Consider the following 15,696-nt stretch of genomic DNA (forward strand, 5'->3'; position numbering starts at 1 on the left):
TCAGCCTCTTGAGTAGCTGGGACCACAGGGACATGCCACCATGCCCAACAAAATTTGTTTTTATTTTTTGTAGAGACAGTCTCACTGTGTTGCCCAGGCTGGTCTATGAGACTTTTCACATAAAACGGGCCTCCAGGAATCAGAACCTGACCTACCAATGTGATTTCTCCTAGGAGGGCCCTTACCCAAATCTACTTAATTTTTAATTATTATCATCATTATTATTTTTACCTATACCAGTTGGTTCACAAAATCCACTTAATTTTGTTTTCACTGATAGGGTAGTGGGGAGAGTAGCATGGATGCAATCCCTCAGTGCAGCTGGCAGCTGGAGGGACAATGTCACCAAATCAAGGGTTCTCTCTCCCAAAGAATGTGGGACTTGCCGTGCTGTCCAGGTGTCAACATACTGAGTGAGAAACCATCACTGGACCCCTTCCAAAGGGCCCCCTGTAGTGACTGCAGTGAGCTCTGGGGACTCAGAGGTGAATCAAAGTGTCGGTCCTCAAGAAACTCAGTCTGCCAAGTGTTCAGGAGGAGGTCTCCACCAGGGTGGCACACATAGGACCATGGGCAGCGTCAGCAAAGCCTGGTTCTCTGAGTGGAGGTAACTGTTCCAGTTGCAAATCCTCCATGAGTAACTGCATCCACAGCACAACACGTGCTGCCTAGTATCACTGTCAAATGCTGGGTCTTTGGCTTCCACAGCAGCTCAGAACCTTACCAGGTGATAAAGCACACTTTATCATCACATTTGATCCTCAAACAGGGCAAGGATTGCTATATTATCCTCTTATATAGGAGAGGAAGCTGATCCACAGATAAGAAGGTACTAAGTGGGAACTAGGGGACTCAACTTCCAGACTAGTTCTTTCTGCTCCACCAATCTGCCTCATCTCACTTTGACACACTATCTGTTATGCCTTCAGCTAGAGTCCCTTAAGAAATTAAGAAATAGGCCAGGCACGGTGGCTCAAGCCTGTAATCCCAGCACTTTGGGAGGCCGAGGTGGGCGGATCATGAGGTCAGGAGATCGAGACCATCCTGGCTAACACGGTGAAACCCTGTCTCTACTAAAAATACAAAAAATTAGCTGGGCATGGTGGTGGGCGCCTGTAGTCCCAGCTACTCGGGAGGCTGAGGCAGGAGAATGGTGTAAACCTGGGAGGTGGAGCTTGCAGTGAGCCAAGATCTGGCCATTGCACTCCAGCCTGGGCGACAGAGCAAGACTCTGTCTCAAAAAAAAAAGAAATTAAGAAATAGAGCAGGAATTTGAGATGGGGATCCAGACATCAGGGGATTGGTTCTTTTTTTTTTTTTGAGACGGAGTTTCACTCTTCCCCACCCAGGCTGGAGTGAGGTGGCATGATCTCGGCTCATTGCAACTTCTGCTTCCCGGGTTCAAGTGATTCTCCTGCCTCAGCCTCCTGAGTAGCTGGGATTATAGGCGCCCACCACCACGCCCAGCTAATTTTTCTATTTTTAGTAGAGATGGGTTTTCGCCATGTTGGCCAGGCTGGTCTTGGACTCCTGACCTCAGGTGATCCAACCACCTGGGCCTCCCAAAGTGCTAGGATGACAGGTGTGAGGCACTGCACCCAGCTGGGTTCTTTTTGAGACTCTGTCTCAAAAAAAACTCTCAAAGAGTTTCACTCTTCTGCCCAGGCTGGAGTGAAGTGGCGTGATCTAGGCTCACTGCAACCTCTGCCTCCCAGCTTCAAACAATTCTCCTGCCTCAGCCTCCCAAGTAGCTGGGACTGTAGGCATGTTGCCACCATGGACGGCTAATTTTTTTTTTTTTTTTTTTTTGAGACGGGGTTTTGCTCTTGTCACCCAGGCTGGAGTGCACTGATGTGATCTTGGTTCACTGCAACCTCCACCTCCCGGGATCAAGCGATTCTCCTGCCTCAGCCTCCCGAGTAGCTCGGACTATAGGCACATGCCACCATGCACAGCTAATTTTTTTTTTTTTTTTGAGATGGAGTTTCACTCTTATTGCCCAGCCTAGAGTGCAGTGGTGCAATCTCAGCTCACTACAACCTCCGCCTCCTGGGTTCAAGTGATTCTCCTGCCTCAGCCTCCCAAGTAGCTGGGATTACAGGCACCCACCACCATGCCCGGCTAATTTTTTTGTATTTTCAGTAGAGATGGGGTTTCTTCATATTGGCCAGGCTGGTCTCGAACTCCTGGCCTCAGGTGATCCGCCTTCAGGTGATCCTGACCTCAGGTGATTGGCCTCCCAAAGTCTTGGGATTACAGGCATGAGCCACAGCGCCCAGCCCATGCACAGCTAATTTTTAAATATTTTGTAGAGACAGGGTCTTGCTATGTTGCCCAACTGGAATCTCTGTTCTGAAGAAAAACTTGGTCCTCACCCTGGGGAGGATGAACCTCAACCTCCATGGCTCTGCCAGGGTGGGCCTCCCGCTGAACACATAGTCCTTATCTCCTGGCCTTTCCCTCTCCATACCGTTCGCCCAGTGACTCAATCGACTGAGCTACTGCCCATTTTCCAGTCTCCAGACCCCACTTGGGGTGACCCACTGCCCTTCCAAAATCAGTAGTTCTTCCCACCTACTCTGTCTCCTCAGTGGCAAGCTGCCCCCACCTGGATCCTATGTGAGGTCCTTAGAGTCTATCTTTTTTTTTTTTTTTTTGAGACGGAGTCTTGCTCTGTTGCCCAGGCTGGAGTGCAGTGGCACGATCTCGGCTCACTGCAAGCTCCGCCTCCTGAGTTCACGCTATTTTCCTGCCTCAGCCTCCCAAGTAGCTGGGACTACAGGCGCCCGCCACCACGCCCAGCTAATTTTTTGTATTTTTTAGTAGAGACAGGGTTTCACCGTGTTAGCCAGGATGGTCCTGATCTCCTGACCTTGTGATCCGCCCACCTTGGCCTCCCAAAGTGCTGGGATTACAGGTGTGAGCCACCGCCCCCCACTGAGTCTATCTTTCTATTCCAATTTCCACCCCCACTTCACAGTGAAACTGAGGCTCAGAGGGAGGAAGAGACTTGCCTAAGACTATAACACCAGTCGCTGACCACGCTAAGTGTAGAACTCAGATTACCTAACTAGTAGCCTCAAGCTCTATCAACTCTTCACACAGCAGGCCACAGGCTACTTCTTTCCCTCTACTACCCATACTAAATCACTCACCTACTCCCCTTGAGTCTTTCTCAAATACAGGCTCTCCTTCAATATTCTTCTCACCAGCTGGGTGCGGTGGCTCACGCCTGTAATCTCAGCACTTCAGGAGGCCGAGGCGGGTGGATCACAAGGTCAGGAGTTGGAGACCAACCTGGCCAACATGGTGAAACCCCATCTCTACTAAAAATACAAAAATTAACCGGGTGTGGTGGCACATGCCTGTAGCCTGTAGTCCCAGCTACTCAGGAGGCTGAGATGGGAGAATTGCTTGAACCTGGGAGGCAGAGGTTGCAGTGAGCCGAGACCATGCCATTGCACTCCAGCCTGGGTGACAGAGTGAGACTTCGTCTCAAAAAAAAAAAATAAAATTCTTCTCACCCACTGTCACTGTTCTGGTCAATCCTCCTTCCGTGTCTCCTGAATTATTGGGATAGACTTCCCAATAATTTCCTAACCAGCCGGGCGCGGTGGCTCACGCTTGTAATCCCAGCACTTTGGGAGGCCAAGGCGGGCGGATCACGAGATTAGGAGATCGAGACCACGGTGAAACCCTGTCTCTACTAAAAATACAAAAAATTAGCCGGGCGTGGTGGCGGGCGCCTGTAGTCCCAGCTACTCGGGAGGCTGAGGCAGGAGAATGGCGTGAACCCGGGAGGTGGAGCTTGCAGTGAGCCGAGTTTGCACCACTGCACTTCAGCCTGGGCGACAGAGCGAGACTCCGTCTCAAAAAAAATTAATAATAATAATAATAATTTCCTAACCGGCAGCAGGCCCTCATTCTGCCCACTGGATGCCAAGGTCCTTCACATTCTGCACACCCCACCTTATCCACATTAACTTCCTTTCCTCAATGCCTCGACAAACAGGTTTTTTTTTTGTTTCACATTGTGCGCTCTGGCTCTAGGCTCAGCTCTCTGGAATACAGACATGTGGGGTGGCTTCTGTCCCCTAGAAACTCCTTTTGGTTAGAAGTTATGATAAATAAAGCAAATGAGGCAAGGAAGGATCTGAGCCAAAGCTTTGACTTGAGGGCTGCTGAAGGTGGGGAAAGCTTTCGGATTGGATGGCTTTGATAGAGAAAAGAAGCCTTCTTTTTCCCCAGCTATTCCTTCCACAAGAGGCACTTCTGTAGTCTCCAAACGCAGTATTACAACAGCCTCTGGGCCTTCCCTTGCTGCCTATAGGCACTTCTCTCTCAGTGCATCGTCTCAGAACCCATCTTTCTGCCAGGGTGCCAAACATCTTACACTATAGTTCTGGGTCTGTGGGCCTTGTGACCGTGCTGCCTGCACATTCTGCTGTGCACGTCCAAGAATTTTATTCAACTGTTTGTTCCATCTCCTCATCCCCACCCCTCCTTTTTTATTACTACAGCCACATATGAAGGTCCTTTTTTTGCATTTACCCCTTTGTATCCTTTGCTGAAAATGACCTGCCCCTCCAATTCTGCTGGATGAAATCTTTAAGACCCAACTTGAATGCCACCTCCTTCATGAAACCTTTCCCAATTTTCCTTCAGCGAGAAGGAATCTCTCTTCTCTGAGCGCCTATTTACATACACATTCCTATTTTCATACACATTCCTGCCTTGCCTTAGTTCCTTACGTAGAATCTCCTCGGCTGAATCTGGAGCTCTTGGAGGGGTAGAGTAAGCATGTCATCCAGTCTGTAATTGCATCCAGCAGCAGGTACGTATGAATGTCTGCCTCACCCACAGTAGGTGGTCAAACAAGTGCCTGTTGCCCGCGGACGCAGGGCTTCCTGTTTGCATCACTCATTTTTAGGCGCCTAACAGAGCGGACCGAACACGGTTAGGTCACACAGCCACAGGAGTCTGCCCACTCCAGCCAATGGCTAGGGTGCTCCTACCCTCCTCTCCTACCTAGTTCCAAATGGGTTGTGTGTGTGAAGGAAGTTGGGGCCGGGAAGCCCCGCTGGCTCCTCCTCCGCGTCCACCCAGCGGATCTCCGAGTCCCAGGCGGCCTCCCTCCAGTCCGAGGACCTCAAGAAACTCGAGTCGGCGGCGAGGGAGCTATATGGGCCTCTACCACGGATGCGTCTCCCACTCGCGTTTAGTTTAATTAATTTATTTATATTTTTTGGAAGGAGGGGGCGTTCAATGAAGGAAGAGGCGGGGCGAAGGGCGGAGGCGGGACCAGGGTGACTGACGTGAGCGCCGGGGAGCCAATGGCCCGTGGGGGGCGTTCCCCCCCATTCAGGACTCCTCGCCTGGCTCGGAAGGTATGTTAAACAGCTGCTTTTAATTTGGTCCCCCCAATCTCAGGCGTTTTGGGGGCTAGTCCGCGGGCCGCTCGGTCTGGCCGGCCCGACGTGGTGTGGGCCCCGCGGGCCCTGGGACCGAGCTGAGGGGAGGCTCGGAGTTCCGCGGCCGAGGTAGGCGAGGGACAGGCCAGGAAGGAGAGCTCTTGGCGCCGCCCGCTCGCCAGTGTGTGTGTTTCCCAGCCGGGCCGGAGCCGTGGGGAGAGGAGTGGGCCTGGCCTGGGGTCGTCCGTGCGCCGGCCGTGTAGCCTAGTTTATCTCACCGAGCAATCGGTTTCGGTAGGTTTTGGCGGCGGACTGGAGAAGGGGCGGGCAGGAGACCCGGCTCCTGTTGTGCCGTTTTTTTAAAAAGAAAAATACTGGAAAGAAAAGGGGGATTCCGCACACCGACTAGAACCGGGCCAGAACTGCGGCGTGCGGGCTCGGCAGGGGGCGGCGGCTCGAGCATGGTCGGCGGGGCCCACTGAGCTCGCGGCGCCCGGAGTTGCTCGAGAGCTGGAGTTAGCGAGCGAGCCGGGGCCCGCGGCTTTCCTGGCTACCCACGCTGGACGAGGGCGGCTGCCGCCCCGAGGGTTTTGTTTTTGCCCGCAAACTTGGAGGGGGCGGTGGGCGCGCTCCGGAGAGGCGAGTGCACTGTGGGCCCGCGGTTGTTATGGACTCTGGGGGCGGGGGCAACACCGGACTTGCGGGAGGGGAGGCCGGGGGCGGGAGAGGCCACCGGAAAGAGCCCCTGCGCCTTGCCGCTAGCCCCGCGAGCTGCCGGGTCTCCAAACTCCCTGGCCGTGGCGGTCGAGTCAGCATTCGGTGCCGGAACCCGTCAGGCCGCGACCCAGCAAGGAGCTCGCACCGGTGGTGCGGAAAACCCCCAGGAACTCGGCGGCTTCGCCCCGCGGCCCCGGCTGATCCCCTTGCAAACATGGAGCTGCCTGCTTCCCCGCCCACCCCAAGGCGGCGGCGGCGACTGCTGCTCTCTTCCCCTCCCCCGACTCTGCCGCCGCCGGGCTCCCCCTTCCCGCGAGGTGCCGCTGCGGACCGCTCGGCGCGGATGGGGCGGGGGCGGGGGCGCGGGCGTGTGCGCGCCCACAAGGGGTGGCCTGAAAGGGGCAGTGAAGGTCGGAAACTGAGAAAACAGTCTCCACGCTCGGAATCGGGAAAAGGAAATGCATCAGCGGGCGGGGAGGGGCGCGGGGGGCGCGCCTGTCAGCCGGGATGGCGGCCGCGGGCGGGTAGGCGGGGCGCCGGCGGGAACCGACCCGGCCGGGCGGGGCGACGCCGGGAGAGGCGGCGCAGGGGCCCAGTCCACCTAGCGCCGGGCGGCCCCTGACTGCACTCCTCGGCCCAGACTGTTTACTATCTACTCCGCCAGCGGCTTGTGCAACCCGCCTGGAGGGGAGCTGAGGGGCGGGCCCGTTCCCTCTCTCCCACCCACCTCGGGCTCGCCCGGAGGCCCCGCCTTCTCTTGTCTTCCACTGGCTGGGCGAGACTCCCTTTTTTTTCCCCTTCTCGGATGTGGATTGGATGACATTCTCCCGAGCTCCGCCTATCGGGAGGCCGGGCTGGAGTTTAAGTTGCTAGGATTTTTTTTTTCCGCGGAGGGAGGGTTCTTGCGGCTGACGTGAGGCGCAAGGTCCCGGCCCCACCTCTGATTGGTGGGACGGGTAGCCCGGCCTCCTCCGGCGGAGAGAGCTGGGAGGGGAAGTCCATCCTTGTTCCCCGCCTCCCTCCTTCGCTCTGGAGCGCGCTCCGCACATGTGTGAGGCCCGCCTAGCTCCTTCGAACTGCCCTCCCGCCCGGAAGTCCTAGGCTCGGCGCCCTTGGCGAGGGGGGCGGGGAGAGCCGAGAAGCCACACAAAGGTTCCACCGAGGCTGGAGACCTGGTAGCCTTCGGGGTGAAGCCAGGGGATTACAGTGCGAAGTGGATTTCGGGATCGAAACTCCAGAGGTTCTGCAGGGTTTGAGATCTGCCCTGCGGGGCCGGGGCCAAGTACTAAAGTTCTAACCCTGTCGCTTGGCTATTTCCGCGCCCCTTGACTTCCCTGAGCTTAAGCTCAAGAACTCTGCAGACGCTGGAAGTGTCTGTTCTTCCCTAGGCATGGTAGCGGCTGTCCTTAGTTGGCTGTCTCTGAGACTCTGACAACCTAGTGCCCTGGCCTGGGGCCCTTAGGCGAGATCCAGCACAGGTAGTACCCTGTGTTCACGGGAAGTCGTGGGCGGCCTAATGCTGGCTTAGGTTCTGAGTAGTTCTTGATACCATAGTGGGAATGCCCTGTGGTACTCAGTCTAGTGGTGGAAGGCGGCGCAAAGTTAAAAGTAGCCTTGGGTCAGTTCTGCTGGAGTGCCGCTTCCTCCTAACCTCCGAGCAGTTTGGCCCTGGGGTCGCTTCGTTGGTCTGACTTATTTTTAGAGCTCTGTCCTGGGGCAGGGCTTGGCTACTGGCGAGGCTGCTCCCACCTGTCGGCTACCCTTGGAGTTCACAATTCGCTGCTGTGGTTTCGCGGCTCGAAGCCATCGCTGGAGTCAGGCCCACCTGCTGCCAGAGCTCGTTCCTGGTCGTTTCCGCTGGATTGCAGAGGGAGGACAGTGTTGGACCTAGGAGTGGGTTCCCTGGGCGTGTCCCTTGGGGTCTTAGCTCTCTGTGAGGACGGTTCTACTTATTCGGGAGAGCGGTAACAACGTAATCCCGTCCCCTCTCCTGGCGCTGAGAGCGCGCCCCCCAAAGTAAGATCAGCGTCAGGCCCACGCCCTATTTGGTGAATAAATAAAAGCAAACTAGGAATTGAAAGCACTTTGTCTCACTGTGTGTTCGAGGCACTGTTACCTACACGGAGAGGGCACAGGGACTGCTATTAACACTCCTGGCCAAGGAGAAGGTGAACAGCCGTTATCTTATGTCCCCAACTACGGAAATTTTATCCTTTTTCTGAGTGTGGCCTGTCCCCAAGGTTAATTTATGCTGTGGCCTGTTTTGGCGTTTTCCTCTCCTTTCTCAGTTCTGAGAATGCCTCCAGATCCACCCGGGAGATCGTGAGTACCTTGTGCCTCACGCTCCGCCTTCCGGAGGCTTGCCAGGGCGGTGGCTGTTAGAGCCCGCCTCTCTTTTGGTTATCTCCGCCCTCTTAGGACTGCATATTCAGTTCTAGGGAGTTTACTTCTCCGCCTAGGTCTCCAGACCTTAGTTCTGTACTCTACTTGGGTGAAAGGAGTTGCCAGCTGCTCCGGATATTTGTGTTTACAAGGACGCAGTGTGTAGAATGTAAACTGTAAAGATAACTGGATGGGAGGATGAGTTCTCATTCTCTCATTTTTTTTTTTGTAAGGGAGTCCTCCATGGTGGGCTGCCTTTCCTTCAAATCCGAGGGTGTGGAGTCTCCGCTGATGAGCTCCGCTCCCCCTCCTGTCTCGGGCCCTGGAACTCCGAGCTTCAGTCTCTAGTGTAAACATTCCACAAAAGGACTGCTAAGGTTCAGCCTCCTCGCGCAGGGTGGAATTAGTTCCTTCCTAGACGGGCGCCCTGGCCAATGGAGGGTCCTACCAGCGCCAAGATATCCAATCCGACTCTTGGGGCGGGGCCTGGCCCGGCAGTGCGGTAGGCGGAGCCTGTTTCACTTAGAGACATTTTACCCCACATCGGTTACTTACCTTACTGGGGCGGTGGGAGAGCCAGCGGTAGCCTTCCAATGCGATGACCAGCGGAGGCGGGAGCCAACTTGTTAGGCCTGTGGCTGAGACGCTGCAGGGCGGGTTATGTGGTGTCCTCCAATGAGACAGGAAGAGCTTCCCGGCTTCCTCCAATAGTGTTGGGGCTCGGGGGTGGGCTTCAGCAGTCCGTCTCCAATAGGCGGGGTTGAGTTAGGGAAGCTCCCCGCCAATAGGGGCGTGGAGAAGGTGAGCGGCTCCCCCTCCCCTCCCAGTCGAGGGGGAAGGGGGCGGGAAAATCATAAGACAGGGCTTGGTGATTGGCTGAGTCTTTGACGGGCGGGTATTGCGTCCTGTGTTGGAACGAAGCTGAGTCTTCCCTCTGCGGGGCGGGGTCGGGGGAGTGGGCGGGATTTCCCGGGTAACAGAGAAGCGGCCGCGGCGGTAGAGGCGGCGGAGACGGTTTCTCCATCTTCCCCCCCTCCCCTTCCCCCCTCGGAGTTTCCCTCCCTCCCTCCCTCCCTCCTTCCCAGTCTGGGCACCGGGGCCTGTGACCGCTTCGTTAGCGGAGAGGTAGCTGGCAGTCCGCTTCGGCGGGCCTGTGCCCCGCGCCGTTCTCGGGGCCTCCCTGCTGAGCTCGCGGCTCACGCCGAGAGGAACACGCAGTGACGAGCGGCCGAAGCAGCTTTGCGGTGAGAGCACGCTGGGCCGGGGGCCGGGCGGGAGCCTGGTGGCGGGTAACGCCGGACTCGAGGGTGTGTATTTTTAGGGGGGGGCTGACCTCCTCGGCTTCCCGTAGAGCAGACGGGCGGGAGGTGTGTGGCTGTGAGAGGGGGGTGGGGGGCGGAGCGGGGTAGCTCTCCGCGCGGGAGGGGGAGGAGAGCGTAGTCCCGGTGCGCGCGGAGGGGGGCGGGCTCTCGCGCCGCCGCTCAGAGGCGGGGCCGGCGCGCGCGTGCGATTGTGGAGAAAGGGGCGGGGCCGGCTTCGCGCTGAGTGCGGTTTGCGACCGACCACCCCCTCCCCTCCTTCTGGGGTGGGCGGGGCCTCGGGCTGGCGGCCGCGCTCTGGCCTGCTGGGGTCGGGGACGGGTAGGGGGGTCTCCCGCGTGTAGATTCAGGGCGCGGCAGGGAGGGGGCGTGAAGTCTGAGTTCCTCCGCCTTCTCGGGATCCGGTTGGCCGGAGGGGCCTTACTGATCCGTGACGCCCCTCCCCTTGGCCGCCCCCCTCCCCACCCCGCCCCGGCCCGGCCCGGCCCCGGGTTTCCGCCTCCTTGGCGATGAGGCGGTGCTAGGGAAAGCCCGCTGTCGGGTCTGGCTGGGAGTCTCGGCGCCTAGATCTGCCCCGCCCTATGTCTCCGTGGGGAGGGAGGGGCACCCGCCAACTGGGAGCTGCGGAGGTGTCAGGACTTACTCTTGTGGCTCGGTCATGCCTTCTGCCTGGGGCACAAGGGCCCTGTGCCGGAGCTGCTTTCTGCGCTTTGCTCCATGCAGCGTGTCTGGCACCGTTCAGCCAGGAGAGTGGGAGCATGGTCACCCCCACTCCCCTGTTGGTTGTAACTGTTGGTGCGAAGTGCCCAAGGTCCTTGTAGGAGCGTGCGTAGCTGGTGCTGGAACCCTAGTTCCGCGGTGGTGATGATAGGAGGGGCAGGGAGTCATCAGAGACTAGAAATGTGGCGGAGGGAAAACCTTCCCTGGGGTTCCCTTGATGTTCAGTTACAGTGGCTGTACGGGGCGGGGCTTTCTTTGAGCCAATGGGTGGTGGGTAGTAGACTTGGCGTCTGTTTCGTTGCGTTAGGACTTTAAACCAAGTTAGCCTTGAAAAGGCAGTGGAAGCTCCACCTCTTTACAAGGCTGAGATTTATAACAGGAAAGTTTGGATTTACATTTTAATCTCAAAGCTGGTCTGTTTATAAAGTAGGTTTCTTTTTTTTTTTAAGAACTCAGACTTTGAATAAAATACTCCGATATCTCTGACACTTGTATTTTTGAATGCTTTCATTGTGCAGATGGTTCTGCTATATAAACTTAGTTTCCTGGCCGGGCGCTGTGGCTCATGCCTGTAATCCTAGCACTTTGGGAGGCCGAGGCAGGTGGATCACTTGAGGTCAGGAGTTCGAGACCAGCCAGGCTTACATGGCAAAACCCTGTTTCTACTGAAAATACAAAAAATAGTTGGGTGTGGTGGTAAGCGCCTGTAATCCCAGCTACTGGGGAGGCTGAGGCAGGAGAATCACTTGAACCCGGGAGGCGAGGTTGCAGTGAGCCGAGATGGGGCCATTGCACTGTAGCCTGGGCGACAGGAGCAAAACTCCGCCTCAAAAAACAAACAAACAAAAAACTTAGTTTCCCAAAGAATTTGCTATTTAGGTAACTATAGGTGAAAAGTCTTTTCTTTCTGATTTTATGTAATTATGTTAGACCATCTAGACCACTTTCTATTTATAGTCTACATAGTACAGTGTTGTTGCCCTTTTTATTTCAGAGTAGGGTGAAGTTGTGGATCAGGGTAGCCTTCTGTAGGTGACTTCTGTAGCGTTGCCCTCCAGCCTGTATTGGAGAGTCGCCTTAGGACATTTCAAATTTAGATAGCAGAACCACATTAGATGAGGTTTTTGCTTTCACTTGATACAGTATCTTTTCCTATTGAGAGAAATTATTTCAATGTTTTTCACATTTTTCATGAGAAAAATAAACATGGAACCAATGTTTATTTCTGCAGTAATGTCTAAATGAGCCTCTGGTTAATTATCTGAAGTGAAATTCTAGATTTCTGCTTTGGTTAGTAGGGCCTGAGTGGTACCCTGTGCTGTATTTATGTGAAAAGGGTAGGTAGGTCCTACCTTCTCTGCTAAGGAAGTTGCAAAAGCAACAGCATTTTAGCTTAGCTAATGATGGCTGTAATAGAATTGGTGGGGAGACAAAAAATCCAGGTGTTTTTTTCTTTTTTTTTTTTTTGAGACGGAGTCTTGCTCTGTCGCCCAGGCTGGCGTGCAGTGGCGCAGTCTCGGCTCACTGCAAGCTCCGCCTCCCGGGTTCACGCCATTCTCCTGCCTCAGCCTCTCCGAGTAGCTGGGACTACAGGCGCCCGCCACCACGCCCGGCTAATTTTTTGTATTTTTAGTAGAGACGGGGTTTCACCGTGGTCTCGATCTCCTGACCTCGTGATCCGCCCGCCTCGGCCTCCCAAAGTGCTGGGATTACAAGCGTGAGCCACCACGCCCAGCCTCCAGGTGGTTTTTTCTGATGCCATAAACTGAGAGAGATAGTGGAGAACGATTGACCATTGAGGAAAATTTGGGATACATATAGTAGTTCCCACGATTTGCAGTGCTGTATACTGGGGAATACAAAGAGTGATTCAAGTAAGAATCTGGTTTTGCTGTATTAGGAACGTTTCATAAATGCTTCATAATCTCCAGATAATTATTTTATATACTATAATTTTGTTCAGAGATAAATAGCTTAGAAAGATTGGCACTTCGTAATTAAGAGGGTTTTAATAATTTACATACAGAGAAAGACTTTTTTTCTTTTTTAAAGAAGGAGGTGTGTAGTAATTTGACAAGATTCCTGGCGAAGTGTGTAATTCTTTCTACATCTTCAGTGTGAGCAGACAAGACACTGGAGAGCTGTGCATGGCAGATGTTAGTACCTGGGAATTTTAATTGGAATTAAGAGGTTATATCCATGGCATTCAGTAGTTTAGCATAGTGCTTTTCATGGCTTTCTCTCTTTTCTGGGCAATTCCATCAGCCAAGAGTTTGTTAAGCTTTACTTTCTGTAGGCCTTTAAAAAAAATACATAGTATATGCTTTTTCAAGATACACCCTCCTCGCCCCTTGAAAAATAAAAGCTGATATTTATTCAGCACTTACTGTGTCACAGATACTGTGTTAGGCACTAGACTTTTTTTGAGACGGAGTCCTGCTCTGTCTCCCAGGCTGGAGTGCAGTGGTGCAATCTTCAGCTCACTGCAACTTCCGCCTCCCGGGTTCTAGTGATTCTCCTGCCTCAGCCTCCACGAAGAAGCAGCTGGGGCGCCACCACGCCTGGCTAAGTTTTGTACTTTTAGTAGAGAGAGGGTTTCACCATGTTGGTCAGGTTCGTCTCGGACTCCTGACCTCGTGATCCGCCCGCCTCAGCCTCCCAAAGTACTGGGATTACAGGCATGATCCACTGCACCCGGCCGCATAATGTCATTTTTCCTCATGTCTTTTTTTCTTTTTTTAGACGAAGTCTCACTCTGTCACCAGGCTGGAGTGCAGTGGCATGATCACAGCTCACTGCAGTGTCGATCTTCTGGACTTAAGCGACCCTCCTACCTTAGCCTGCCACGTAGCTGGGACTACAGGTGTGTGCCACCACGCACCTGGCTAATTTTTTTTATATTTTTATAGAGATGAAGTCCTGCTATGTTGCCCAGGCTGGTCTTGAACTCCTGGGCTCAAGAGATCCTTCTGCCTCAGCCTCTCAAAGTGCTAGGATTACAGATGTGAGCCACCGTGCCCGGTCATTGGTGACAATTTCTTTTTTTTTTTTTTTTTTTTTTGAGACGGAGTCTCGCTCTGTTGCCTAGGCTGGAGTGCAGTGGCGCGATCTCGGCTCACTGCAAGCTCCGCCTCCCGGGTTCACGCCATTCTCCTACCTCAGCCTCTCCGAGTAGCTGGGACTACAGGCGCCCGCCACCACGCCCTCTAATTTTTTGTATTTTTAGTAGAGACGGGGTTTCACCGTGTGGTCTCGATCTCCTGACCTCGTGATCCGCCCGCCTCGGCCTCCCAAAGTGCTGGGATTACAAGCGTGAGCCACCGCGCCCGGCCTAGAGACAGGGTTTTACCACGTTGGCCAGTCTTGTCTTGAACTCCTGACCTCAGGCGATCCACCTGCCTTGGCCTCCAGAAGTGCTGGGATTACAGGCATGAGCCACTGCACCTGGCCTTGTAGATATTTTGAAAGATTATATTTCTTATGTTAAATAGAGATAGGGTCTTACCATGTTGCTCAGGCTGGTCCTCCTGGACTCAAGCAATCCACCTGCTTCAGACACCCAAAGTGCTGGGATTACAGGTGTTAGCCACCATGCCTGGCCTAATACTTAATTTTTTAAAAACTTTGTGTTTGGAAATAATTTTAGACTTCAAAGACAGTTGCAAAAATAATACAAATAATAGCCCTATAATCTTCACCTAGATTCCCCGAGTGCATCTTTTAAAACCACAATACTTGGCCAGGCGCGGTGGCTCACGCTTGTAATCCCAGCACTTTGGGAGGCCGAGGCGGGCGGATCACGAGGTCAGGAGATCGAGACCACGGTGAAACCCCGTCTCTACTAAAAATACAAAAAATTAGCTGGGCGTGGTGTCGGGCGCCTGTAGTCCCAGCTACTCAGAGAGGCTGAGGCAGGAGAATGGCGTGAACCCGGGAGGCGGAGCTTGCAGTGAGCCGAGATTGCGCCACTGCACTCCAGCCTGGGCGACAGAGCGAGACTCCGTCTCAAAAAAAAAACAAACAAACAAACAAAAAAAAAACAATACAATGATCAAATCAGAAAATTAACATTCATAACAATTATTAATACATTTTGAATTGAACTAAATTTCTGTTCATTTTCTACCTACAGTAGTAAGAAATGTCTGTGTAACATCAGTGTCACCGAACTCTGTATTGCCCAGATTGGTCTCAAACTCCTGGGCTCAAGCAGTCTGCCCACCTCGGCTTCCCAAAGTGCTGGGATTACAGGCCTGAGCCACCGCACCTGGTCTGGACTCAATTTTAGTTTTTGAGTTTTTTTTTTTTAAAGCAGTACTAACTACTTGTAAAGATGTATATTTCATGACTTTTATTTATTGGAGGTCTTTAAAACAGCAAAGAGAAAATTTTTTTTATTTTTTATTTTATTTTTGAGATGGGGTCTTGTTCCATCCCCAGGCTGGAGTGCAGTGGTGCAGTTTCGGCTAACTGCAACCTCCGCCTCCCGGGTTCAAGCGATTCTCCTGCCTCAGCCTCGCAAGTAGCTGGGACTATGGGTGCATGCCACCGCACCTGGCTAGTTTTTTGTAGTTTTGGTAGACATGGGGTTTCACCATTTTAGCCAGGATGGTCTCGATCTCCTGACCTCGTGATCCACCTGCCTCAGCCTCTGAGAGTGTTGGGATTAGAGGCGAGAGCCACCACACTCAGCCTGGATTGTTCATTCTAATTGGCATTTATTAGTCTAAAAATGAGAATGCTTATGATTATGGAGCAAAGAAGATGTTCTCTCCAACAAAATTATGAAGTGAGTTTTCAAAGTATTTCATTTGATGATGCATGGGCAGAAAGGGAAAAAGAGACCCAGAGGTGATAAGCTAGAACCTTACTAGAGCTGTACCTGAAACCTGGAATCAAAATTTACAAAATGGAAGCCAAGCATGGTGGTGTGTACCTGTTTACAGAGTGGAAGCCAGGTGTAGTGGTATACACCAGCTACTCGGGAGGCTGAGGCAGGAGGATCGCTTGTGGCCATGACTTCAAGACCGGCCTGTGCAATGTAGGGAGACCCTGTCTCTAAAAAAAATTATTTTCTTGTTAGCCACTCTGTAGTCCCAGCTACTCAGGAAGCTGAGGTGGGAGGCTTATTTGAGCCCAGCAGTCTG

The 15,696-nt window shown here is 53.5% G+C and overlaps 1 protein-coding gene across 8 annotated transcripts in view; it reads left to right on the plus strand.

Moving 5' to 3' along the window:
- Nucleotides 1–4,913: 4,913 nt before the first annotated feature.
- SIN3A (SIN3 transcription regulator family member A) overlaps nt 4,914–15,696 on the plus strand; it is an 83,230-nt gene continuing 72,447 nt past the window's right edge. The window contains exon 1 of one of the 8 annotated variants that reach the window (XM_055277698.2): nt 4,914–5,387. The gene's annotated coding sequence lies outside the window, so the exon portion shown is untranslated. Of the gene's footprint in view, nt 5,541–5,592; nt 5,706–7,168; nt 7,607–8,994; nt 9,013–9,464; nt 9,755–13,296; nt 13,413–15,696 lie in introns of those variants that run through there. The other 7 variants (XM_055277699.2, XM_055277704.2, XM_055277702.2 and 4 more) reach the window with 7 other exon arrangements.

The sequence above is a fragment of the Symphalangus syndactylus genome, chromosome 5 (assembly GCF_028878055.3).
Source record: "Symphalangus syndactylus isolate Jambi chromosome 5, NHGRI_mSymSyn1-v2.1_pri, whole genome shotgun sequence".
NCBI classification, from domain to species: Eukaryota; Metazoa; Chordata; class Mammalia; order Primates; family Hylobatidae; genus Symphalangus; species Symphalangus syndactylus.